Raw genomic sequence first — 26,182 nt, forward strand, 5'->3', positions numbered from 1 at the left:
TGCAGGGAGAGTGCAGTGTTTGGAGCATCAGGCGTTACTGGGACAAGGAAGACGACCGAAGAAGAGGCTTCTCCCAGCAACAGACCGAAAGGACACGGCCATCACCCGCTCCTCTGGGAGGATCCACAAAGCCCCTTCCTGTGTTTGATGAAGGGCAGGGAGATGCTGTGTTCCCGGGTCAGAGGAGGCGCATGGACAGGCTTCAAGGAGCCCAGGATTTGAAAAAGGCTGACAGGGCAGTCAAGCAGCTGTGAGCTGCCTGTAGTTTACAAGAAGCTACTAGGTGCTGCTTTGAAAACCTAATTCAAGAAAGCGCTAAAAAAACCAACCGCAGCCATGCGGCAAGAGAGGAGGAAGGTCTAAATGAGGCACGTCCACCTCCAGGCAGCAGGCAGGAGGTGGGTGGTGGGGACACCGTGCGCCCACCAGGACATGAGCACAGCCCTGGGGGGGCCGCCACAAGGAGCAGCCAAGGGCCGACGGAGGCCCAGGGACAAACATGGCCCATCCCAGGTTTGCCTGGCTGGAGAGCACTGCAGCTGCAGAGAAAAGCCAGGCATCTGCACTCCCAGGTTGCCGCACCGCTCTACCCCACAGCAGCTCCTCCTCTGCCCTTAGCCTTTCCCCATACAATCCGGAGAAGGGCTGCAGCTCCTATAGCACCCCTGGGGCTGTGGGCCCATCAGGTGTACGTGTGTCCTGGCCACCATGCTGTGTGAGGGGTGTGTCCGCTGTGCAGTGTCTCTGTGCGTGTGGAGAGCGTGAGCATGTGTGCGGATGCGTGTGCAGTGTCAGGGATGTGTTGGGCTGGTGCATGTGCACTCTGGCGGTGCAGTCCTGGCTGTGCGTGAGGGTCTTGGGGAGTGAGAGGTGTGAGCTCTGAGCGTGTCCTAGGGAGGGTAATGAAGGAAGAAAGGGGCGCGTGTGTGTGCGCGCGCGCTGTCCTTAGAATGAGTGAGGCAGTGGTTTGCTTGCGCCCCCGCTCTGTGGCACGCGTGTCTCTATGCTGCGGTCTGTGTACGGGTGTTATTCTGTTATGGCGCTACAAAAACCGTGGAGGAGCACATGGGGGGTTTAACAGCTCTTCTGTTCATCTGTCCTGCAGCACTGTCCTTTGTGAGGCACAGGCTGGTTACTCCAGCCGTGAACAAGTACACGCCACTTTTTTTTTCCTTTGGCCCTTGTAGGTGGATTTCAACATCCCCTTTGCTAAGAGCTCCATGGCCGCAATGGAGACAACGCTGACAGCAGCCGAGGGAGCTCCCACGCTGACAGGCCTCCACTTGGCCCTGGAGCTGCAGTGCCTTGGGACTGGTCGCTCTTCAGGCCCAGGCAGGCTTCCGCAGCTAGCAAGATGGCTCAGGACCACGCTTCCAGACTTTCCAGCAATGTTCACACGTCTTCTGCGCAGCCAGCAAGTCCTGGTATCTCTCCCTTTGATCCCGCAGAGCCATCTGCTGCCCAGTGCTAGGGCATTAAAAAGGAACCGTTTGGTTTTAGGCACAGGGAGAAGGGCACGGAAACGCTGCAGGCCTAGGGCAGGGCGGTTCTTCTGGGGTCTGCTTCTGCTGGCATCTCTATGCTTTCTGGAACGGGACAGGGGCCCTAGTGTCCAAGGCAAGGACATGACAAGGTGCCACGTGCCGGTAATCAGCCTGCGGAGGAGTCAGGCGGGGATGGGACTTTGCACCAAGCCGGCCTCGATCCCCACAGGGCAAGGTGTCCGGGTGTGGAGCCTTGGGGAGACAAGGATGGAGCGTGCGGTTTGAAAAGGGAGAGCCAAAACGCTGGAGGAATCCTTTCATCGTCGGCAGCCACAACTTTCTGGTCCCACAGGGAAAGCCCACCGCTGAGTGCCCAACCCCTGCCCCTGGGCTGGAAGGGTGCCTGCTCCCAGGCCACAGCCTGCAAAGCCTGTTGCTCTCCCACGAGGGGTGCCAGGGAAAGACCGGACCCCCTTCCCCTCCCCTCCCCTTGGGTGCTCCTGGGTGTGGAGGGAAGGCCAGTGCAGGGGAAGGGGAAACAGCACCCCCAGCTGGAGAAATTTACCAGAGGAAGTGCTTCTCTTGGGAATTCCGCTGCCGATTCAGCTCTACCCTCTGCTTCCACTCTTCCCGACGCACTTGGTAAGTCTCCAAGAGTTGCAGGGTGTGGCTTGCTCGTACAGAAAGCTGCCTGCAAGAGCAGGGAAAGTTCCCTCTCCCCTTCTGGCTGAGGCCCTCCTGCCTCTCCCCTCGACCAACCCCTGCACGCACGCTCCCGCTGGTGGTACCCACAGCCTTCAAGTGGCAATGCAGCTTGGGGCTGCCTGGCACCAGGGTCCAGCCCAGGTCATTGCCATGCCAGGAGAAATCAGGGGACGCCATACCCAGCCCCATGGCTCCCAAGATGGGCTTCCTCACACCTCGGACAGGTGCTGCCACTCCAGTTTTCCAGGCCGGGGCTGGGCCTGGCGCGCACTTACTCTTTGCGCAGCCGCGGCAGCCTCTCTGGCTTCCTCTTCTTCTCCTCAGCTCGGGGCAGGAAGGCAGCAGCGCTCTCCTCTTTCCCAAGCCACGGCACTGGTGAGTGTGGCTGAAGCTCGGGCAGCGTTTCCTGATGCCGCCAAGCCTGCATTGGGGCCAGAGGACAAATTTGAGGCTGCTTCTGACCTCCCTCAGGCGCTCTCACCTCTCAGCCCTGGAGAAGCCAGCAACTGCGGGGCCTGTGCGTCCTCCCGCACACTTGCTCTGCTCTGGCCTCAGAAACCCCCATGCCAAGCACTGCCGCAGGCAGGGACCCTGGCCGGGATTCACCACCGTTGCTTGCTGGCTCCATTCTCTCTTGCTGACATCGCTCGTGACAGGGTGAATGAGGGCAAGGAATGACCGTTTTTCAGCGCTGCAACCGTGAAATCAAACGCTCCCGTGGGGTTCCACCAGTCAGACCCCAGCACGGAACCACTGAACGGGGTCGGTTGGAGGGGACCTCTGGAGAACTCTCGTCCAAGGCCCCGCTCCAAGCGGGGCCAGTTAGAGCAGGCTGCCCGGGCTGTGTCCACCTGAGGGTTGAATAACTCCAAGGGTAGAAGTCCCACAGCCTCTCTGGGCCCTGTTCCAAACTTTGACCACCTTCATGGTGGAAACGCGCCTCCCAACAGCTAGCCGGAATCTGCCTTTTTGCAACTCTACGTCTTGTGCCTCTCACCCTGTCACTGTGCGCCTCTGAGAAGAGCTGGCTAAGTTACCTCTAGCCTTTCCCCCGGGTAGCTGCAGACAGCAAGGCGATGGACCCTTGAGCCTTCTCTTCTATGGGCTGAACAAACACAGTCCTCTCCACCTCTCCCTTGGACACCAGGTTCTCCAGCCTGCTGGCCAGCTTGGGAGCCTCCGCTGGATTTGCTCCAGCATTCCAAAGCCTCTCTTGCATGGTCGAGCCCCACCCTGGACCTAGGGCTGGCTCCAGGTGAGGTCTCCCAAGGGCTGAAGAGAGAGGACTCGTGGCGTCCTTCACTCGGCTGGCTACACTCTTGCAAACACAGCCCCGCCTGTGGTTGGCCTTCTTCCCCGCAAGTTCAAGGGAGGGGGCGACCCAGCCATGCCCCCACCACAGCACATTGCTGCTCCTCCCCTTTGGCTTTTTGCAGCAGCTTCTCCCTGCCAGGCATGGGCAGGCAAGCTTGAAAGACCATGGCCACCTGGCCTGCTCTTTGGGGGGCAGCAGTACCACTCGGACTTGGAGACCTCCACGGCTCCGCTCCTCGGCTTACCTGTTCTGCCCTGTTTGGCTGCCTGCAAACAGGAATTGCAGTCCGAGGTCTGGCTTGACGAGGTTCTTGCTGCTTGCTGTCCTCGTCCACCTGAGAGGAGCTCTCCCAAACTGTTTGCAGCAGGCTGAAAACACACAAGCCGGGTGAGGTTATCGGAGTCCCGGATGAGACCGTTCTCCATCTTGTGCTCACAAGCAGCGGCGTGCCAGCCTCTGCAGCACAAGACAGTGCTGCTGGAGCATTTGGTGTATTTGAGCCCTTGTGATCCCGTCAAGAGTGAGGGAAGAACGCCTCCAGCTGTAGCACTCACATGAGGCCCTACAGGCCCTAAGGAAAGCTCTGGATGCCCAGGTGTGGGCCCTCTCTGGATGGCACGAGGAGAAAACCAGTGCCATTTGCCACGCCCGGAGCCTGCAGAGCCCGCTAGCCGCCTCCTGCTAGGGGCACTAAAGGCCGTGAGGTGGTCAGAAAGACTCTGTTTTGGGGTGAAATGGGAAAAGGGGAGGCTTCTAGTGAATTGAATCCAACCTAAAAACCAGGGAAAACGGACACCGCTCTCTGTTGGTGGGGGAGGATGGTCTGACTTTCACGTTCCTCTGGGAAGTGCTCTCATCTACGCTGCAACCAAATGAGGTCCCTTGAAATGTCTAGCAAAGCAGAACAGCTTTGCTGCAACTTCTCAGCTGCTGCAACACCTCTGCTTTGCTGCATCGACATCGGTCGTTGTGACACGAGTTGACAACCTTTCAGAGTTCATACCGACGGCGTGTGCGACGGAAACAACTCCTTCCCAGAATGCCAAAAGCACACGGTCACCGGCATGCTTTGCTCCAAGAGCCTCACCTGGCAGCTGGCTTGTTTGCCCGGGTTTTCCATTCTTTCCCTCCCTTTGAGCTGGCCCCAGATAGCGTGGGCGGAGAAAGCCTTTCTCGAGAAAGGAGGCGCTCAGCAGGAGGACTCCCTGGAAGTAGGAAGGGCGGAGACTCTTCAGCAAGCATCTCTGTGAGCGTTTGAACAAGAAGGACAGGCAGCTGTGCTCCAGCTTTGGATCAAAGAGCCCGATTGCCTCGGAGCTCTGCTCCCGAGCAGGTCTTAGGCCCTGGCTGACACAGAATCCTGTCCAGCTCTTCACTTCTGCAGGGCACCCTTCTGCCCTGGAGTACTGTGGCTGTTCTCCTGCTTTCTCTAGCCCATAGGCTTAAAAAGTGGGGCTTGGCTGGGAGGTGCTGGTGACCTCATGGTACCCTCTCCTTTGGGGCGGCTGCGGGCTGGAGGGCATAGTTCCACACGAGAAGGGGAACAGATTCCTGCACATCTCTAAGGCGCTCACATGCACAGACGTGCTCTTCTGGCGCATCCAGCCCAAAGACATGCTTAGGGAGATGCACAGCACAAGGCCTGCAATTACCAGCCTCCACAAGGAAGCCACGTTTTGGCACAGCTTCGCAGCCTGTCGCCACTCATCTCCACGTGGTCTTCCTCCCCACTTTCCAGCGCGCTGCTTCCCTGGGAAAGGTAGACCCCCTCCGCCACTGGCAGCTCAAGGCAGGATTTTGATCCCGCGCAGAGCGCGGAGGGATCTTCCTAAATTCCTAAATGCCGCTGCACAGACAGACTCCTGCAACTAAGGAGCAGCTTGCAAGACACACCAGGGCATGGAGTCCCAGGGCCAAGTGCCCCTCAGCAGTGGCAGCTGCTGCAGTTGGTGCTGCAGGACTGCCCGGAGAGCCCCTTCCAGGAGGAGTCCCCTGAGATCTGCCGTGATGAGTAAGCAGAGGCACAAGAGAAGCAGCCTACTCCGCCAGGCATCACCTTTTCAGCTTGGCTCCAGCCCCGTGCTGCGGAGGCCAAAAAGAAAACAAACACACCTCTCTCACCAGTCAGCTGTGACATTACCTTTTCCCTCAGTCTGCTTGTTACGCGCTCTGTCCTTTGCCTCCCGGCCTTTGGCGGCCTTCCGAGACCCTCTGGAGGAAGAGGCTGGTCTCACAGGCGACATCTCAGTCTCCATCCTGGAAACAAGAAAGGCACCAGAGAGAAGCTTGACACCAGAGGCTCGCAGAAACCTGCGACAGGCTTGCCGTCAATCTAGGAAGACCAAGTCATGCAAAGACTTGTTGGCCGCCCTTCAGATGTCACACTGACAGAGTGTACGGAAGAAGCAACCCCTTCGAAGAACTCCAAGAGCACAAGGGCACCCTCAGCCCTTTTCTCCAAGAGCCTCACCTGGCCGACGACTTGCTTCCTTTGCTCTTCCGCCCCTTCTGCTTTTTACGGCCGGCGCCAGATAACGCGGGTGGCACAGGCCTTTCTTGAGAGAGGAGGCACGCAACGGGAACACTCCCTGGAAGTAGGAAAGGAGAAGGCTCTTCAGCAAGCGTCTTTGTGAGCACTTGGGACAGGCAGATGTGCTCCAGCATCGGATCAAACAGGCTGATCCCCTTGGAGCCACGCTCTCCAAGAGGTCTTGCTCCCTAGGACGTCCTTGGCACACGCTAGCAGCCTGTTGACAGTCATCTCCAGGCAATCTTTCTCCCCACATTCACGTGCCTGGGATCCGTCAGAGAGGTAGACCCCCCCTCCCCTCCCCTCCAGCATAGACACCTCGCCGCCAAACGTCCTAAAGTGCTAAAGTGAAAGAGGAGCTTGCGCTATCCACCAGGGCGCAGCGCCCCGGGGCAAAACTGCCCTTCAGCGGCACCAGCTGCATTTGTTGCTGTTGGGCCACCCTGAGACCTCCTGCCATCCAGAGTCACTTGAGATTTGCTGCGAGGGGTAAATAGAGGCACAAAGAGGCAGTCTACTCTCCCAGGCACCGCATCTTGACCAGGGCTCCAACCACCTACTGCTGAGGACAAAGGGAACACACGCATGAACACACGCACGCATGCACACTCCCTTCTCTCTCACAAGTCAGCTGTGACATGACCTGTTCTGTCCATCTGCCCTTCTTCTTCAGTGCACTTCAGGGATCCCTGGGAGGGAGATTCCGCCTCTTGTTTTTCAGCCGGAAGCGTCAAATCAAATCTGGAAAGGAGAAGACGCCAGGCTGCAGAAAAGGCACCACGCTCCCTTTGCCGGGAGGGGAGCTGTGGCTGTGATGCGGCATGTCCCACTGTGACCCCAGCCCGCGTCACCAAGAGGCTGCCAGGCCTCCCGCGACACCCTCCCCCAGACCCTGCCAGGCTTTGCCCACCTCAGCCAAGGGCAGCTGCGCTGGCTGTTTTGGGGTGCTGCCCCCACCCCACGCCGTGGCGCAGCGAGAGCCATGGCGGGGGCGGGGAGGGGGAGCTCACCAGTGTGGTGGCCCCAGATGGGGACGCTGCGCTGCCATTGCTGGCCGCAGGGGCTGTGCTGAGCTCTGCCCTGAAGGAAGGAAGGAAGGGATAAAGGAAGGAAGGAATAAAGAGGAGCCTCGGCAAAGCAAGGGCTGGTGCTGGTTAGGTATACCACAGCCTCTCTGGGTTCTGGAGTCTGGAGTCTGCCTGGGCTCTGGAGTCTGGCTCCGTCTTCTTTACTCCCCCCATCGCGTATTTAGACACACCGACAAGAGCCCCTCTGGGCCTTTGCGTCTCCCGCCTAAACAATCCCAGCTCTCTCAGCCTCTGCTCGTGTGACGGATGCTTCAATCCCTCAAGCCTCTCGGAGGCCTTTTGCTGGACTCGCTCCGGCATGGCCATGTCTTTCTTGTACTGGGCCCAGCGCTTGTGGTACAGGTCTCTCGCTGGCACCTGCTGGACGGCTGCTTGACCTTCCCTCATCACGACTCTAGGTGGAACTAGAGCTCCAAGCGCCCTGTGCTCAGGAATGGCTGACAGAGCTCGCTGGAGCCTGTTAGAGCTTGCGAGAGGTCACAGCCTCCTTTGGCTCAAACTGCTGCACCTGTGTGCTGCCTCGGTGAGCTGTGCTCTCAGCAACGGCTACTTCCTTTCCCCCCGGGCACTGTCCAAGAGTCCGCCAGGACCGTCTCCAAACCGTGCCAAAGGCCGTGCGAATGCAAAATCGGGTCTGGGAGCGTTAAGCGCCACCCCTTGTGCACCAACATCTCGCTGCACTGAGGAACACCTGTGCCATGGCTGAGTGTGGGGGGCAGGTGGGCTTGTTTCCAGGGCTTCTTTCAAAGTGACCGGAGTTGTCCAGGACGTAACAGAACCAAGGGCTGGCTCAGGCTGTGACTATCAGCAGGGCCTAAGCACTGGTTGTTATTGCGAGTCCCCTGTGGCGTAGCAGCAGGACGCGACACCTGGGTGCTGTCAGGGCCCTGAGGGCCTCAGTGGCCCTGACCAGCAATGCTCCACACACCCTGCCCATGGGCCCAGGAGCCCATTTCAGCTCCTCCCTGGGCCTTCTGGCCCCGTCTGCACCAGGAAGCATGGGAAGGGTCTCTCATTGGCATGTGCAGAGCAAAGCTTCACTGCAGAGTCGCCTGCTCCTGCCTCTGTGGGACTGGGTAGTGCAGGGATCTTAGGACTGAAAGACAAGGCAGCTCCTGCGGCAGGTGAGTCACGTCCCGCAGACCCAGAGACCTTTTCTCTGTCACCCAGCGCCTCCCAGGAGCCCTAAGGAAAGGGTATTCTGCAAGGGGATTTGGCAGAAGACAGGGCTGCCCTGGAGCTGGCTGCACAGGCAAGCCCAGGATGGCTGTTGTTGCAACAGAGGAAACGCCCTGTTCCTCGTGCCTGCTCAGAGCTCCTGTGCGTCTGATAGGGTCCCCTTCCTTCCACGCTGCCCCCCAGGTGAAAGGCCTCGCTTGCTGTGGCAATAGGGTTAGCCCTAACCCTAAGCCTTTCCCTGGCTGGGAATCGAACCCAGGCCGCGGCAGTGAGAGTGCCGAATCCTGACCACTAGACCACCAGGGAGGAGAGGCCCAGCCTGCCTGTGCACCCACCGGTGGGCACCAGCCCTGCCCTGCAGGGGACCAACCCCTCCAACCACAGCCCCCCACAGCCGGTCAGGAAGACAAATTGCCGTGGCAGCCCGAGCCTTCCCAGGCAACTCTGCAGGCATTCCTCCTTCTTTCTGAGAACGAGGCCCTCAACCAGAGCCTCTGGGCAGCAGGCACCCTGCAGCGGGAAGGCCCAGGGAGTGCAAGGTGGCGGTCGGCGGGGAGGCTGGTCACTGCTGGACACAGGTTTGCACCTGGAAAGTCCCTGAGCAGAAAATCACAGCTGGGCACAAATCACAGCAGCCTGAGACAACAAAACCCGACAGCACGGGCTTCAAACCCACCTCTCCAAGAAACCGGAGCCAAAATCCAGCTCCTTGCACCACTCACCTATACCCACCAGACTGCAACACTCCTGTCCTGGTGCATGGGTTGGGCTGGGGGAAGTCTGGATTGCCTCTCGCCAGGGGACCGATGCCCCTTCCGGCTGTCCTTGCAGCACAGTGCGAAGCGTGAGCACGCTCTTGCTGCAGGTGGCAGCCAGCAGTGGGAGCGGGCTGCTTTCCGAGGGCAGGCAAGCAGGCTGCGAGGGACATAGCAAGGCCAGTGAGGCAGGGACCTCCCTGGCAGGGCACAGGCCCTCAGCACCCGAGCAAGAAGGGAGAGCTGGTTGAGTGTCAGGAACGAGGGCCAGGCACAGAGCAGTGGTTGCCAGCCAAGTCCAAAGTGCTGAGACGGGTCTGAGGCCAAGCTCTGGAGCCCGGTCAGCCAGGGAAGGGCAGGGTCAGCGAGGTGCATGGCGGCCAGGGCCGGGCATGGCTGCAACGTAGCTCAGGCGAGGAGCAGCTCCCTTCTGCTGAGCCACCTCCGCCACCCAGCGCAGCACTCCTGCAGCTGCAACCTCTCGCCAGGACCTCTCCCAGCAGCAGGAGCAGAGCAAGTGGGGAAAGGACCGTCGCTCTTTGTGGAGGTGCGCCCACAGGCTCACACTGCACCCCAGGGTGCGTGGTGGAGGGGACACTTGAGCAGAAAGAGCCAGGGCTGGGCACGGAGCAGTTCCTATCCCCTGTGATATGCACCTGCCTTCCCCCCTACACCACCCTCTGTCCAGCTGGCTACGCGGGGCCGCTCTTTGCAGAGTTGTCCTTTCCTCATCGCCAGCCCCTGGACATGCCCCGTAACTTCCTTCAGTCCAGTTCTTTGCCATCCCCAAGAACTGAGACTTCTGAAAAGGTGAATCTAGAGCGTGAGTTTGCCTCCCCTCTCCCAGGGAGGCACATGAGGGCTTGCGCTGTTCGGGTGCTGCTCTGCAAGGACACAGACTCGCATTTTCTGACTTCTCCCTGCTAGCCTGCCGTCACCTGACAGCTCTGGCTGCTCCGCAGGAGGGCAGAAGGCAGGAGGGCAGGAGGCAGGAGGGACAAATGGCCCGAGGAGGAAAGGCAATCACATGGGCAGCTGTGATCGTATAGTGGTTAGTACTCTGCGTTGTGGCCGAATCCGAGTCACAGCAATGGTTTTGCAAAGCCCGCCGGGTGAAAAGGAGAGTTGGAAAAGACACGGGAGGCACCCGCAAGGGTAGGCCAGTGGGTTTGTTTCCAAAGATGCCATGGCCTAGGAAGCTCTTCTGTGCTCTCTGTTCCAAACATTCAGTGGGCTCGTGCCTAAAATGATTTCCTGGTTTCTAGTGATCGTGCAGTGTCTTCTGCTGTGGGGCTGCCGTGACAGCTACCCCTGCTTCTGGGAAAGCAGTCAAGCTTCTCCATTCTCCAGGCCAAGCTTGAGAACTGAGAGAGTCTGCCTGGAAAGTGCCCAGCTTTTCACCTTTCCTTTCCCTTGCCCTTGCTCTCCGTGTTGCAGTCAGGGCACTCTCAGCTCCACACACAAACTGCCCTGCAGCCCCAGCCCACCCGCAACTGCCATCCCATGCCATAGAGACCCCCAACACAAGTAGCTCTTCCCTGGGAGAAAGAAGTCGCTTTTTTTTTTTCTTCAGGGGGAGCGTGTGACTTTTCTGAGGTTATGCCACCATGCTGGAAGCCTTAAGTCCTGTTCCGGCCAAGCTGTAAGCTGGCTGTGGGAAAGAAACCCTCTGGATCCTCTGCGGAAGAGAAGAGGTCTGGATCCTCTGCGGAAGAGAAGGGAGGAGAGCCCAGCTCTGCCTCCGGGGCCCCAAACCGAGTGCTATGCGGGCAGAGCCCAGGTCAAGCCTGGAACGGCCCCGAGCGCTTCTGGTGTTCCAAGGTGTCTGTATTGGCAGGTCCCAGGATGTCTGGCTTGAGACAGATGTCACTGCTAGGAAGCTGCACCGCCCAAGGGAAGAGGAGGCACTGCATGATCAAAAGCCCATGCTCCAGGTGAGGCTTGAACTCACACCCTCAGCATCCCTCCGCTTAGCACTGCTGTATAAGTACTGCGCGCTGGCCCATTGCGCCACTGGAGCACGCTTGGAGAGGCGGACTGGAGCCCACGAGCAACCATTGTTGCCTGCGATCACCATGGCTCTTCAGCATTAACCGGGCACCTCAAGTGCTTTCCTCTTTGTCTCGTCCAGCAAGGAGCAGCCATTGCGTGCCAGGCTTGCAACATTCACCAGGGCACGGAGTGCCAGGGCAAAGTGCCCCTCGGCAGGGTTTAGCTGGCTAGAGGCAGGAAAAGGGAGGCCACAGGCGACCCAGGGCTGGGACAGTGCGGTCGCTGCTGTGGCAGCCCTGTGAGGCCATTGAGTGCATCAGAAAGCCCCTGTAGTGAAGGCAGCCGGGGGAGGGGGCGAGGGGAGGCAGAAGAAGGACACCCGACTGCCACAGGGACCGTGAGTAAGGGCAGACCCAGAGCAGCCAAAGCCATGCTGGGCCAATGGGAGTGGAGGCTGGAGAGGGGCTAAGGCAGCCAAGAAGGACACGGAGAGCAGCAGCAGGGAACACTGGTCCCAAACCACATCTCGTGGGGGAGCCAACGGGCTTCTGGCTTTGCGCTCTGCTCCCGAGGGCATCTGGGCTCTGGCCTAACCCCTGCCTGGCTGTCAGAGTCCAGTAGTCTCTGCAGCAGCATCTTGTAGCTATTCCACACAGGGAGGGTCAAGAGGGACCTCACGGAGCTCTCAGAGCGAGACGAGACAGAAGGGTCACCGCACCAGAAAAGCCAGCGGGCAGTCCCCCAAAGCAGCAGAACGTCGCCCTTCCAACTCCCCACTGAAAACCAGTTCTTCTCTTTTAAACTGACAAGCACTTTTCTGGAAATCAGGGTCAGCACCACTTCATGAGTTGCATGGCCAGGGAAAGCTGCCAACTAAGCGCACAGGCAGGGCAAAACAGTACTGGCTGAGTACTCAGCTTCTGGACCTCCTTGGCAATTTGTTGGTCCCTGCAGCAGCAAGGCGGTCCAAAGCCTTTGCCTCTTTACTACGCCGAATGTCTGCCAGTGAAGCAGGTGCTTAGTAAGAGGCAGCACTTGCAGGGAGAGTGCAGTGTTTGGAGCATCAGGCGTTACTGGGACAAGGAAGACGACCGAAGAAGAGGCTTCTCCCAGCAACAGACCGAAAGGACACGGCCATCACCCGCTCCTCTGGGAGGATCCACAAAGCCCCTTCCTGTGTTTGATGAAGGGCAGGGAGATGCTGTGTTCCCGGGTCAGAGGAGGCGCATGGACAGGCTTCAAGGAGCCCAGGATTTGAAAAAGGCTGACAGGGCAGTCAAGCAGCTGTGAGCTGCCTGTAGTTTACAAGAAGCTACTAGGTGCTGCTTTGAAAACCTAATTCAAGAAAGCGCTAAAAAAACCAACCGCAGCCATGCGGCAAGAGAGGAGGAAGGTCTAAATGAGGCACGTCCACCTCCAGGCAGCAGGCAGGAGGTGGGTGGTGGGGACACCGTGCGCCCACCAGGACATGAGCACAGCCCTGGGGGGGCCGCCACAAGGAGCAGCCAAGGGCCGACGGAGGCCCAGGGACAAACATGGCCCATCCCAGGTTTGCCTGGCTGGAGAGCACTGCAGCTGCAGAGAAAAGCCAGGCATCTGCACTCCCAGGTTGCCGCACCGCTCTACCCCACAGCAGCTCCTCCTCTGCCCTTAGCCTTTCCCCATACAATCCGGAGAAGGGCTGCAGCTCCTATAGCACCCCTGGGGCTGTGGGCCCATCAGGTGTACGTGTGTCCTGGCCACCATGCTGTGTGAGGGGTGTGTCCGCTGTGCAGTGTCTCTGTGCGTGTGGAGAGCGTGAGCATGTGTGCGGATGCGTGTGCAGTGTCAGGGATGTGTTGGGCTGGTGCATGTGCACTCTGGCGGTGCAGTCCTGGCTGTGCGTGAGGGTCTTGGGGAGTGAGAGGTGTGAGCTCTGAGCGTGTCCTAGGGAGGGTAATGAAGGAAGAAAGGGGCGCGTGTGTGTGCGCGCGCGCTGTCCTTAGAATGAGTGAGGCAGTGGTTTGCTTGCGCCCCCGCTCTGTGGCACGCGTGTCTCTATGCTGCGGTCTGTGTACGGGCGTTATTCTGTTATGGCGCTACAAAAACCGTGGAGGAGCACATGGGGGGTTTAACAGCTCTTCTGTTCATCTGTCCTGCAGCACTGTCCTTTGTGAGGCACAGGCTGGTTACTCCAGCCGTGAACAAGTACACGCCACTTTTTTTTTCCTTTGGCCCTTGTAGGTGGATTTCAACATCCCCTTTGCTAAGAGCTCCATGGCCGCAATGGAGACAACGCTGACAGCAGCCGAGGGAGCTCCCACGCTGACAGGCCTCCACTTGGCCCTGGAGCTGCAGTGCCTTGGGACTGGTCGCTCTTCAGGCCCAGGCAGGCTTCCGCAGCTAGCAAGATGGCTCAGGACCACGCTTCCAGACTTTCCAGCAATGTTCACACGTCTTCTGCGCAGCCAGCAAGTCCTGGTATCTCTCCCTTTGATCCCGCAGAGCCATCTGCTGCCCAGTGCTAGGGCATTAAAAAGGAACCGTTTGGTTTTAGGCACAGGGAGAAGGGCACGGAAACGCTGCAGGCCTAGGGCAGGGCGGTTCTTCTGGGGTCTGCTTCTGCTGGCATCTCTATGCTTTCTGGAACGGGACAGGGGCCCTAGTGTCCAAGGCAAGGACATGACAAGGTGCCACGTGCCGGTAATCAGCCTGCGGAGGAGTCAGGCGGGGATGGGACTTTGCACCAAGCCGGCCTCGATCCCCACAGGGCAAGGTGTCCGGGTGTGGAGCCTTGGGGAGACAAGGATGGAGCGTGCGGTTTGAAAAGGGAGAGCCAAAACGCTGGAGGAATCCTTTCATCGTCGGCAGCCACAACTTTCTGGTCCCACAGGGAAAGCCCACCGCTGAGTGCCCAACCCCTGCCCCTGGGCTGGAAGGGTGCCTGCTCCCAGGCCACAGCCTGCAAAGCCTGTTGCTCTCCCACGAGGGGTGCCAGGGAAAGACCGGACCCCCTTCCCCTCCCCTCCCCTTGGGTGCTCCTGGGTGTGGAGGGAAGGCCAGTGCAGGGGAAGGGGAAACAGCACCCCCAGCTGGAGAAATTTACCAGAGGAAGTGCTTCTCTTGGGAATTCCGCTGCCGATTCAGCTCTACCCTCTGCTTCCACTCTTCCCGACGCACTTGGTAAGTCTCCAAGAGTTGCAGGGTGTGGCTTGCTCGTACAGAAAGCTGCCTGCAAGAGCAGGGAAAGTTCCCTCTCCCCTTCTGGCTGAGGCCCTCCTGCCTCTCCCCTCGACCAACCCCTGCACGCACGCTCCCGCTGGTGGTACCCACAGCCTTCAAGTGGCAATGCAGCTTGGGGCTGCCTGGCACCAGGGTCCAGCCCAGGTCATTGCCATGCCAGGAGAAATCAGGGGACGCCATACCCAGCCCCATGGCTCCCAAGATGGGCTTCCTCACACCTCGGACAGGTGCTGCCACTCCAGTTTTCCAGGCCGGGGCTGGGCCTGGCGCGCACTTACTCTTTGCGCAGCCGCGGCAGCCTCTCTGGCTTCCTCTTCTTCTCCTCAGCTCGGGGCAGGAAGGCAGCAGCGCTCTCCTCTTTCCCAAGCCACGGCACTGGTGAGTGTGGCTGAACCTCGGGCAGCGTTTCCTGATGCCGCCAAGCCTGCATTGGGGCCAGAGGACAAATTTGAGGCTGCTTCTGACCTCCCTCAGGCGCTCTCACCTCTCAGCCCTGGAGAAGCCAGCAACTGCGGGGCCTGTGCGTCCTCCCGCACACTTGCTCTGCTCTGGCCTCAGAAACCCCCATGCCAAGCACTGCCGCAGGCAGGGACCCTGGCCGGGATTCACCACCGTTGCTTGCTGGCTCCATTCTCTCTTGCTGACATCGCTCGTGACAGGGTGAATGAGGGCAAGGAATGACCGTTTTTCAGCGCTGCAACCGTGAAATCAAACGCTCCCGTGGGGTTCCACCAGTCAGACCCCAGCACGGAACCACTGAACGGGGTCGGTTGGAGGGGACCTCTGGAGAACTCTCGTCCAAGGCCCCGCTCCAAGCGGGGCCAGTTAGAGCAGGCTGCCCGGGCTGTGTCCACCTGAGGGTTGAATAACTCCAAGGGTAGAAGTCCCACAGCCTCTCTGGGCCCTGTTCCAAACTTTGACCACCTTCATGGTGGAAACGCGCCTCCCAACAGCTAGCCGGAATCTGCCTTTTTGCAACTCTACGTCTTGTGCCTCTCACCCTGTCACTGTGCGCCTCTGAGAAGAGCTGGCTAAGTTACCTCTAGCCTTTCCCCCGGGTAGCTGCAGACAGCAAGGCGATGGACCCTTGAGCCTTCTCTTCTATGGGCTGAACAAACACAGTCCTCTCCACCTCTCCCTTGGACACCAGGTTCTCCAGCCTGCTGGCCAGCTTGGGAGCCTCCACTGGATTTGCTCCAGCATTCCAAAGCCTCTCTTGCATGGTCGAGCCCCACCCTGGACCTAGGGCTGGCTCCAGGTGAGGTCTCCCAAGGGCTGAAGAGAGAGGACTCGTGGCGTCCTTCACTCGGCTGGCTACACTCTTGCAAACACAGCCCTGCCTGTGGTTGGCCTTCTTCCCCGCAAGTTCAAGGGAGGGGGCGACCCAGCCATGCCCCCACCACAGCACATTGCTGCTCCTCCCCTTTGGCTTTTTGCAGCAGCTTCTCCCTGCCAGGCATGGGCAGGCAAGCTTGAAAGACCATGGCCACCTGGCCTGCTCTTTGGGGGGCAGCAGTACCACTCGGACTTGGAGACCTCCACGGCTCCGCTCCTCGGCTTACCTGTTCTGCCCTGTTTGGCTGCCTGCAAACAGGAATTGCAGTCCGAGGTCTGGCTTGACGAGGTTCTTGCTGCTTGCTGTCCTCGTCCACCTGAGAGGAGCTCTCCCAAACTGTTTGCAGCAGGCTGAAAACACACAAGCCGGGTGAGGTTATCGGAGTCCCGGATGAGACCGTTCTCCATCTTGTGCTCACAAGCAGCGGCGTGCCAGCCTCTGCAGCACAAGACAGTGCTGCTGGAGCATTTGGTGTATTTGAGCCCTTGTGATCCCGTCAAGAGTGAGGGAAGAACGCCTCCAGCTGTAGCACTCACATGAGGCCCTACAGGCCCTAAGGAAAGCTCTGGATGCCCAGGTGTGGGCCCTCTCTGGATGGCACGAGGAGAAAACCAGTGCCATTTGCCACGCCCGGAGCCTGCAGAGCCCGCTAGCCGCCTCCTGCTAGGGGCACTAAAGGCCGTGAGGTGGTCAGAAAGACTCTGTTTTGGGGTGAAATGGGAAAAGGGGAGGCTTCTAGTGAATTGAATCCAACCTAAAAACCAGGGAAAACGGACACCGCTCTCTGTTGGTGGGGGAGGATGGTCTGACTTTCACGTTCCTCTGGGAAGTGCTCTCATCTACGCTGCAACCAAATGAGGTCCCTTGAAATGTCTAGCAAAGCAGAACAGCTTTGCTGCAACTTCTCAGCTGCTGCAACACCTCTTGCATCGACATCGGTCGTTGTGACACGAGTTGACAACCTTTCAGAGTTCATACCGACGGCGTGTGCGATGGAAACAACTCCTTCCCAGAATGCCAAAAGCACACGGTCACCGGCATGCTTTGCTCCAAGAGCCTCACCTGGCAGCTGGCTTGTTTGCCCGGGTTTTCCATTCTTTCCCTCCCTTTGAGCTGGCCCCAGATAGCGTGGGCGGAGAAAGCCTTTCTCGAGAAAGGAGGCGCTCAGCAGGAGGACTCCCTGGAAGTAGGAAGGGCGGAGACTCTTCAGCAAGCATCTCTGTGAGCGTTTGAACAAGAAGGACAGGCAGCTGTGCTCCAGCTTTGGATCAAAGAGCCCGATTGCCTCGGAGCTCTGCTCCCGAGCAGGTCTTAGGCCCTGGCTGACACAGAATCCTGTCCAGCTCTTCACTTCTGCAGGGCACCCTTCTGCCCTGGAGTACTGTGGCTGTTCTCCTGCTTTCTCTAGCCCATAGGCTTAAAAAGTGGGGCTTGGCTGGGAGGTGCTGGTGACCTCATGGTACCCTCTCCTTTGGGGCGGCTGCGGGCTGGAGGGCATAGTTCCACACGAGAAGGGGAACAGATTCCTGCACATCTATAAGGCGCTCACATGCACAGACGTGCTCTTCTGGCGCATCCAGCCCAAAGACATGCTTAGGGAGATGCACAGCACAAGGCCTGCAATTACCAGCCTCCACAAGGAAGCCACGTTTTGGCACAGCTTCGCAGCCTGTCGCCACTCATCTCCACGTGGTCTTCCTCCCCACTTTCCAGCGCGCTGCTTCCCTGGGAAAGGTAGACCCCCTCCGCCACTGGCAGCTCAAGGCAGGATTTTGATCCCGCGCAGAGCGCGGAGGGATCTTCCTAAATTCCTAAATGCCGCTGCACAGACAGACTCCTGCAACTAAGGAGCAGCTTGCAAGACACACCAGGGCATGGAGTCCCAGGGCCAAGTGCCCCTCAGCAGTGGCAGCTGCTGCAGTTGGTGCTGCAGGACTGCCCGGAGAGCCCCTTCCAGGAGGAGTCCCCTGAGATCTGCCGTGATGAGTAAGCAGAGGCACAAGAGAAGCAGCCTACTCCGCCAGGCATCGCCTTTTCAGCTTGGCTCCAGCCCCGTGCTGCGGAGGCCAAAAAGAAAACAAACACACCTCTCTCACCAGTCAGCTGTGACATTACCTTTTCCCTCAGTCTGCTTGTTACGCGCTCTGTCCTTTGCCTCCCGGCCTTTGGCGGCCTTCCGAGACCGTCTGGGGGAAGAGGCTGGTCTCACAGGCGACATCTCAGTCTCCATCCTGGAAACAAGAAAGGCACCAGAGAGAAGCTTGACACCAGAGGCTCGCAGAAACCTGCGACAGGCTTGCCGTCAATCTAGGAAGACCAAGTCATGCAAAGACTTGTTGGCCGCCCTTCAGATGTCACACTGACAGAGTGTACAGAAGAAGCAACCCCTTCGAAGAACTCCAAGAGCACAAGGGCACCCTCAGCCCTTTTCTCCAAGAGCCTCACCTGGCCGACGACTTGCTTCCTTTGCTCTTCCGCCCCTTCTGCTTTTTACGGCCGGCGCCAGATAACGCGGGTGGCACAGGCCTTTCTTGAGAGAGGAGGCACGCAACGGGAACACTCCCTGGAAGTAGGAAAGGAGAAGGCTCTTCAGCAAGTGTCTTTGTGAGCACTTGGGACAGGCAGATGTGCTCCAGCATCGGATCAAACAGGCTGATCCCCTTGGAGCCACGCTCTCCAAGAGGTCTTGCTCCCTAGGACGTCCTTGGCACACCCTAGCAGCCTGTTGACAGTCATCTCCAGGCAATCTTTCTCCCCACATTCACGTGCCTGGGATCCGTCAGAGAGGTAGACCCCCCCTCCCCTCCCCTCCAGCATAGACACCTCGCCGCCAAACGTCCTAAAGTGCTAAAGTGAAAGAGGAGCTTGCGCTATCCACCAGGGCGCAGCGCCCCGGGGCAAAACTGCCCTTCAGCGGCACCAGCTGCATTTGTTGCTGTTGGGCCACCCTGAGACCTCCTGCCATCCAGAGTCACTTGAGATTTGCTGCGAGGGGTAAATAGAGGCACAAAGAGGCAGTCTACTCTCCCAGGCACCGCATCTTGACCAGGGCTCCAACCACCTACTGCTGAGGACAAAGGGAACACACGCATGAACACACGCACGCATGCACACTCCCTTCTCTCTCACAAGTCAGCTGTGACATGACCTGTTCTGTCCATCTGCCCTTCTTCTTCAGTGCACTTCAGGGATCCCTGGGAGGGAGATTCCGCCTCTTGTTTTTCAGCCGGAAGCGTCAAATCAAATCTGGAAAGGAGAAGACGCCAGGCTGCAGAAAAGGCACCACGCTCCCTTTGCCGGGAGGGGAGCTGTGGCTGTGATGCGGCATGTCCCACTGTGACCCCAGCCCGCGTCACCAAGAGGCTGCCAGGCCTCCTGCGACACCCTCCCCCAGACCCTGCCAGGCTTTGCCCACCTCAGCCAAGGGCAGCTGCGCTGGCTGTTTTGGGGTGCTGCCCCCACCCCACGCCGTGGCGCAGCGAGAGCCATGGCGGGGGCGGGGAGGGGGAGCTCACCAGTGTGGTGGCCCCAGATGGGGACGCTGCGCTGCCATTGCTGGCCGCAGGGGCTGTGCTGAGCTCTGCCCTGAAGGAAGGAAGGAAGGGATAAAGGAAGGAAGGAATAAAGAGGAGCCTCGGCAAAGCAAGGGCTGGTGCTGGTTAGGTATACCACAGCCTCTCTGGGTTCTGGAGTCTGGAGTCTGCCTGGGCTCTGGAGTCTGGCTCCGTCTTCTTTACTCCCCCCATCGCGTATTTAGACACACCGACAAGAGCCCCTCTGGGCCTTTGCGTCTCCCGCCTAAACAATCCCAGCTCTCTCAGCCTCTGCTCGTGTGACGGATGCTTCAATCCCTCAAGCCTCTCGGAGGCCTTTTGCTGGACTCGCTCCGGCATGGCCATGTCTTTCTTGTACTGGGCCCAGCGCTTGTGGTACAGGTCTCTCGCTGGCACCTGCTGGACGGCTGCTTGACCTTCCCTCATCACGACTCTAGGTGGAACTAGAGCTCCAAGCGCCCTGTGCTCAGGAATGGCTGACAGAGCTCGCTGGAGCCTGTTAGAGCTTGCGAGAGGTCACAGCCTCCTTTGGCTCAAACTGCTGCACCTGTGTGCTGCCTCGGTGAGCTGTGCTCTCAGCAACGGCTACTTCCTTTCCCCCCGGGCACTGTCCAAGAGTCCGCCAGGACCGTCTCCAAACCGTGCCAAAGGCCGTGCGAATGCAAAATCGGGTCTGGGAGCGTTAAGCGCCACCCCTTGTGCACCAACATCTCGCTGCACTGAGGAACACCTGTGCCATGGCTGAGTGTGGGGGGCAGGTGGGCTTGTTTCCAGGGCTTCTTTCAAAGTGACCGGAGTTGTCCAGGACGTAACAGAACCAAGGGCTGGCTCAGGCTGTGACTATCAGCAGGGCCTAAGCACTGGTTGTTATTGCGAGTCCCCTGTGGCGTAGCAGCAGGACGCGACACCTGGGTGCTGTCAGGGCCCTGAGGGCCTCAGTGGCCCTGACCAGCAATGCTCCACACACCCTGCCCATGGGCCCAGGAGCCCATTTCAGCTCCTCCCTGGGCCTTCTGGCCCCGTCTGCACCAGGAAGCATGGGAAGGGTCTCTCATTGGCATGTGCAGAGCAAAGCTTCACTGCAGAGTCGCCTGCTCCTGCCTCTGTGGGACTGGGTAGTGCAGGGATCTTAGGACTGAAAGACAAGGCAGCTCCTGCGGCAGGTGAGTCACGTCCCGCAGACCCAGAGACCTTTTCTCTGTCACCCAGCGCCTCCCAGGAGCCCTAAGGAAAGGGTATTCTGCAAGGGGATTTGGCAGAAGACAGGGCTGCCCTGGAGCTGGCTGCACAGGCAAGCCCAGGATGGCTGTTGTTGCAACAGAGGAAACGCCCTGTTCCTCGTGCCTGCTCAGAGCTCCTGTGCGTCTGATAGGGTCCCCTTCCTTCCACGCTGCCCCCCAGGTGAAAGGCCTCGCTTGCTGTGGCAATAGGGTTAGCCCTAACCCTAAGCCTTTCCCTGGCTGGGAATCGAACCCAGGCCGCGGCAGTGAGAGTGCCGAATCCTGACCACTAGACCACCAGGGAGGAGAGGCCCAGCCTGCCTGTGCACCCACCGGTGGGCACCAGCCCTGCCCTGCAGGGGACCAACCCCTCCAACCACAGCCCCCCACAGCCGGTCAGGAAGACAAATTGCCGTGGCAGCCCGAGCCTTCCCAGGCAACTCTGCAGGCATTCCTCCTTCTTTCTGAGAACGAGGCCCTCAACCAGAGCCTCTGGGCAGCAGGCACCCTGCAGCGGGAAGGCCCAGGGAGTGCAAGGTGGCGGTCGGCGGGGAGGCTGGTCACTGCTGGACACAGGTTTGCACCTGGAAAGTCCCTGAGCAGAAAATCACAGCTGGGCACAAATCACAGCAGCCTGAGACAACAAAACCCGACAGCACGGGCTTCAAACCCACCTCTCCAAGAAACCGGAGCCAAAATCCAGCTCCTTGCACCACTCACCTATACCCACCAGACTGCAACACTCCTGTCCTGGTGCATGGGTTGGGCTGGGGGAAGTCTGGATTGCCTCTCGCCAGGGGACCGATGCCCCTTCCGGCTGTCCTTGCAGCACAGTGCGAAACGTGAGCACGCTCTTGCTGCAAGTGGCAGCCAGCAGTGGGAGCGGGCTGCTTTCCGAGGGCAGGCAAGCAGGCTGCGAGGGACATAGCAAGGCCAGTGAGGCAGGGACCTCCCTGGCAGGGCACAGGCCCTCAGCACCCGAGCAAGAAGGGAGAGCTGGTTGAGTGTCAGGAACGAGGGCCAGGCACAGAGCAGTGGTTGCCAGCCAAGTCCAAAGTGCTGAGACGGGTCTGAGGCCAAGCTCTGGAGCCCGGTCAGCCAGGGAAGGGCAGGGTCAGCGAGGTGCATGGCGGCCAGGGCCGGGCATGGCTGCAACGTAGCTCAGGCGAGGAGCAGCTCCCTTCTGCTGAGCCACCTCCGCCACCCAGCGCAGCACTCCTGCAGCTGCAACCTCTCGCCAGGACCTCTCCCAGCAGCAGGAGCAGAGCAAGTGGGGAAAGGACCGTCGCTCTTTGTGGAGGTGCGCCCACAGGCTCACACTGCACCCCAGGGTGCGTGGTGGAGGGGACACTTGAGCAGAAAGAGCCAGGGCTGGGCACGGAGCAGTTCGTATCCCCTGTGCTATGCACCTGCCTTCCCCCCTACACCACCCTCTGTCCAGCTGGCTACGCGGGGCCGCTCTTTGCAGAGTTGTCCTTTCCTCATCGCCAGCCCCTGGACATGCCCCGTAACTTCCTTCAGTCCAGTTCTTTGCCATCCCCAAGAACTGAGACTTCTGAAAAGGTGAATCTAGAGCGTGAGTTTGCCTCCCCTCTCCCAGGGAGGCACATGAGGGCTTGCGCTGTTCGGGTGCTGCTCTGCAAGGACACAGACTCACATTTTCTGACTTCTCCCTGCTAGCCTGCCGTCACCTGACAGCTCTGGCTGCTCCGCAGGAGGGCAGAAGGCAGGAGGGCAGGAGGCAGGAGGGACAAATGGCCCGAGGAGGAAAGGCAATCACATGGGCAGCTGTGATCGTATAGTGGTTAGTACTCTGCGTTGTGGCCGAATCCGAGTCACAGCAATGGTTTTGCAAAGCCCGCCGGGTGAAAAGGAGAGTTGGAAAAGACACGGGAGGCACCCGCAAGGGTAGGCCAGTGGGTTTGTTTCCAAAGATGCCATGGCCTAGGAAGCTCTTCTGTGCTCTCTGTTCCAAACATTCAGTGGGCTCGTGCCTAAAATGATTTCCTGGTTTCTAGTGATCGTGCAGTGTCTTCTGCTGTGGGGCTGCCGTGACAGCTACCCCTGCTTCTGGGAAAGCAGTCAAGCTTCTCCATTCTCCAGGTCAAGCTTGAGAACTGAGAGACTCTGCCTGGAAAGTGCCCAGCTTTTCACCTTTCCTTTCCCTTGCCCTTGCTCTCCGTGTTGCAGTCAGGGCACTCTCAGCTCCACACACAAACTGCCCTGCAGCCCCAGCCCACCCGCAACTGCCATCCCACGCCATAGAGACCCCCAACACAAGTAGCTCTTCCCTGGGAGAAAGAAGTCGCTTTTTTTTTTTCTTCAGGGGGAGCGTGTGACTTTTCTGAGGTTATGCCACCATGCTGGAAGCCTTAAGTCCTGTTCCGGCCAAGCTGTAAGCTGGCTGTGGGAAAGAAACCCTCTGGATCCTCTGCGGAAGAGAAGAGGTCTGGATCCTCTGCGGAAGAGAAGGGAGGAGAGCCCAGCTCTGCCTCCGGGGCCCCAAACCGAGTGCTATGCGGGCAGAGCCCAGGTCAAGCCTGGAACGGCCCCGAGCGCTTCTGGTGTTCCAAGGTGTCTGTATTGGCAGGTCCCAGGATGTCTGGCTTGAGACAGATGTCACTGCTAGGAAGCTGCACCGCCCAAGGGAAGAGGAGGCACTGCATGATCAAAAGCCCATGCTCCAGGTGAGGCTTGAACTCACACCCTCAGCATCCCTCCGCTTAGCACTGCTGTATAAGTACTGCGCGCTGGCCCATTGCGCCACTGGAGCACGCTTGGAGAGGCGGACTGGAGCCCACGAGCAACCATTGTTGCCTGCGATCACCATGGCTCTTCAGCATTAACCGGGCACCTCAAGTGCTTTCCTCTTTGTCTCGTCCAGCAAGGAGCAGCCATTGCGTGCCAGGCTTGCAACATTCACCAGGGCACGGAGTGCCAGGGCAAAGTGCCCCTCGGCAGGGTTTAGCTGGCTAGAGGCAGGAAAAGGGAGGCCACAGGCGACCCAGGGCTGGGACAGTGCGGTCGCTGCTGTGGCAGCCCTGTGAGGCCATTGAGTGCATCAGAAAGCCCCTGTAGTGAAGGCAGCCGGGGGAGGGGGCGAGGGGAGGCAGAAGAAGGACACCCGACTGCCACAGGGACCGTGAGTAAGGGCAGACCCAGAGCAGCCAAAGCCATGCTGGGCCAATGGGAGTGGAGGCTGGAGAGGGGCTAAGGCAGCCAAGAAGGACACGGAGAGCAGCAGCAGGGAACACTGGTCCCAAACCACATCTCGTGGGGGAGCCAACGGGCTTCTGGCTTTGCGCTCTGCTCCCGAGGGCATCTGGGCTCTGGCCTAACCCCTGCCTGGCTGTCAGAGTCCAGTAGTCTCTGCAGCAGCATCTTGTAGCTATTCCACACAGGGAGGGTCAAGAGGGACCTCACGGAGCTCTCAGAGCGAGACGAGACAGAAGGGTCACCGCACCAGAAAAGCCAGCGGGCAGTCCCCCAAAGCAGCAGAACGTCGCCCTTCCAACTCCCCACTGAAAACCAGTTCTTCTCTTTTAAACTGACAAGCACTTTTCTGGAAATCAGGGTCAGCACCACTTCATGAGTTGCATGGCCAGGGAAAGCTGCCAACTAAGCGCACAGGCAGGGCAAAACAGTACTGGCTGAGTACTCAGCTTCTGGACCTCCTTGGCAATTTGTTGGTCCCTGCAGCAGCAAGGCGGTCCAAAGCCTTTGCCTCTTTACTACGCCGAATGTCTGCCAGTGAAGCAGGTGCTTAGTAAGAGGCAGCACTTGCAGGGAGAGTGCAGTGTTTGGAGCATCAGGCGTTACTGGGACAAGGAAGACGACCGAAGAAGAGGCTTCTCCCAGCAACAGACCGAAAGGACACGGCCATCACCCGCTCCTCTGGGAGGATCCACAAAGCCCCTTCCTGTGTTTGATGAAGGGCAGGGAGATGCTGTGTTCCCGGGTCAGAGGAGGCGCATGGACAGGCTTCAAGGAGCCCAGGATTTGAAAAAGGCTGACAGGGCAGTCAAGCAGCTGTGAGCTGCCTGTAGTTTACAAGAAGCTACTAGGTGCTGCTTTGAAAACCTAATTCAAGAAAGCGCTAAAAAAACCAACCGCAGCCATGCGGCAAGAGAGGAGGAAGGTCTAAATGAGGCACGTCCACCTCCAGGCAGCAGGCAGGAGGTGGGTGGTGGGGACACCGTGCGCCCACCAGGACATGAGCACAGCCCTGGGGGGGCCGCCACAAGGAGCAGCCAAGGGCCGACGGAGGCCCAGGGACAAACATGGCCCATCCCAGGTTTGCCTGGCTGGAGAGCACTGCAGCTGCAGAGAAAAGCCAGGCATCTGCACTCCCAGGTTGCCGCACCGCTCTACCCCACAGCAGCTCCTCCTCTGCCCTTAGCCTTTCCCCATACAATCCGGAGAAGGGCTGCAGCTCCTATAGCACCCCTGGGGCTGTGGGCCCATCAGGTGTACGTGTGTCCTGGCCACCATGCTGTGTGAGGGGTGTGTCCGCTGTGCAGTGTCTCTGTGCGTGTGGAGAGCGTGAGCATGTGTGCGGATGCGTGTGCAGTGTCAGGGATGTGTTGGGCTGGTGCATGTGCACTCTGGCGGTGCAGTCCTGGCTGTGCGTGAGGGTCTTGGGGAGTGAGAGGTGTGAGCTCTGAGCGTGTCCTAGGGAGGGTAATGAAGGAAGAAAGGGGCGCGTGTGTGTGCGCGCGCGCTGTCCTTAGAATGAGTGAGGCAGTGGTTTGCTTGCGCCCCCGCTCTGTGGCACGTGTGTCTCTATGCTGCGGTCTGTGTACGGGCGTTATTCTGTTATGGCGCTACAAAAACCGTGGAGGAGCACATGGGGGGTTTAACAGCTCTTCTGTTCATCTGTCCTGCAGCACTGTCCTTTGTGAGGCACAGGCTGGTTACTCCAGCCGTGAACAAGTACACGCCACTTTTTTTTTCCTTTGGCCCTTGTAGGTGGATTTCAACATCCCCTTTGCTAAGAGCTCCATGGCCGCAATGGAGACAACGCTGACAGCAGCCGAGGGAGCTCCCACGCTGACAGGCCTCCACTTGGCCCTGGAGCTGCAGTGCCTTGGGACTGGTCGCTCTTCAGGCCCAGGCAGGCTTCCGCAGCTAGCAAGATGGCTCAGGACCACGCTTCCAGACTTTCCAGCAATGTTCACACGTCTTCTGCGCAGCCAGCAAGTCCTGGTATCTCTCCCTTTGATCCCGCAGAGCCATCTGCTGCCCAGTGCTAGGGCATTAAAAAGGAACCGTTTGGTTTTAGGCACAGGGAGAAGGGCACGGAAACGCTGCAGGCCTAGGGCAGGGCGGTTCTTCTGGGGTCTGCTTCTGCTGGCATCTCTATGCTTTCTGGAACGGGACAGGGGCCCTAGTGTCCAAGGCAAGGACATGACAAGGTGCCACGTGCCGGTAATCAGCCTGCGGAGGAGTCAGGCGGGGATGGGACTTTGCACCAAGCCGGCCTCGATCCCCACAGGGCAAGGTGTCCGGGTGTGGAGCCTTGGGGAGACAAGGATGGAGCGTGCGGTTTGAAAAGGGAGAGCCAAAACGCTGGAGGAATCCTTTCATCGTCGGCAGCCACAACTTTCTGGTCCCACAGGGAAAGCCCACCGCTGAGTGCCCAACCCCTGCCCCTGGGCTGGAAGGGTGCCTGCTCCCAGGCCACAGCCTGCAAAGCCTGTTGCTCTCCCACGAGGGGTGCCAGGGAAAGACCGGACCCCCTTCCCCTCCCCTCCCCTTGGGTGCTCCTGGGTGTGGAGGGAAGGCCAGTGCAGGGGAAGGGGA

At 59.3% G+C, this 26,182-nt stretch overlaps 4 non-coding genes across 4 annotated transcripts; all 4 read right to left on the bottom strand.

Annotated features, from left to right (window-relative positions):
- Window positions 1-8,535: 8,535 nt before the first annotated feature.
- On the bottom strand, window positions 8,536-8,607 carry TRNAE-CUC (transfer RNA glutamic acid (anticodon CUC)). The gene has a single exon. It is a non-coding gene; the product is annotated as a tRNA-Glu (tRNA).
- Window positions 8,608-10,982: 2,375 nt separating this feature from the next.
- TRNAI-UAU (transfer RNA isoleucine (anticodon UAU)) lies at window positions 10,983-11,076 on the bottom strand. Its single transcript has 2 exons — window positions 11,039-11,076; window positions 10,983-11,018 (listed from the first exon to the last, which is right to left on the bottom strand). It is a non-coding gene; the product is annotated as a tRNA-Ile (tRNA).
- Window positions 11,077-20,612: 9,536 nt separating this feature from the next.
- TRNAE-CUC (transfer RNA glutamic acid (anticodon CUC)) lies at window positions 20,613-20,684 on the bottom strand. Its single transcript has one exon. It is a non-coding gene; the product is annotated as a tRNA-Glu (tRNA).
- A 2,375-nt stretch (window positions 20,685-23,059) lies between these two features.
- Window positions 23,060-23,153, bottom strand: TRNAI-UAU (transfer RNA isoleucine (anticodon UAU)). The gene is made up of 2 exons: window positions 23,116-23,153; window positions 23,060-23,095 (listed from the first exon to the last, which is right to left on the bottom strand). It is a non-coding gene; the product is annotated as a tRNA-Ile (tRNA).
- Between the last annotated feature and the right edge of the window lie 3,029 nt (window positions 23,154-26,182).

This window comes from Struthio camelus, chromosome 10, assembly GCF_040807025.1.
Source record: "Struthio camelus isolate bStrCam1 chromosome 10, bStrCam1.hap1, whole genome shotgun sequence".
NCBI lineage: Eukaryota > Metazoa > Chordata > Aves > Struthioniformes > Struthionidae > Struthio > Struthio camelus.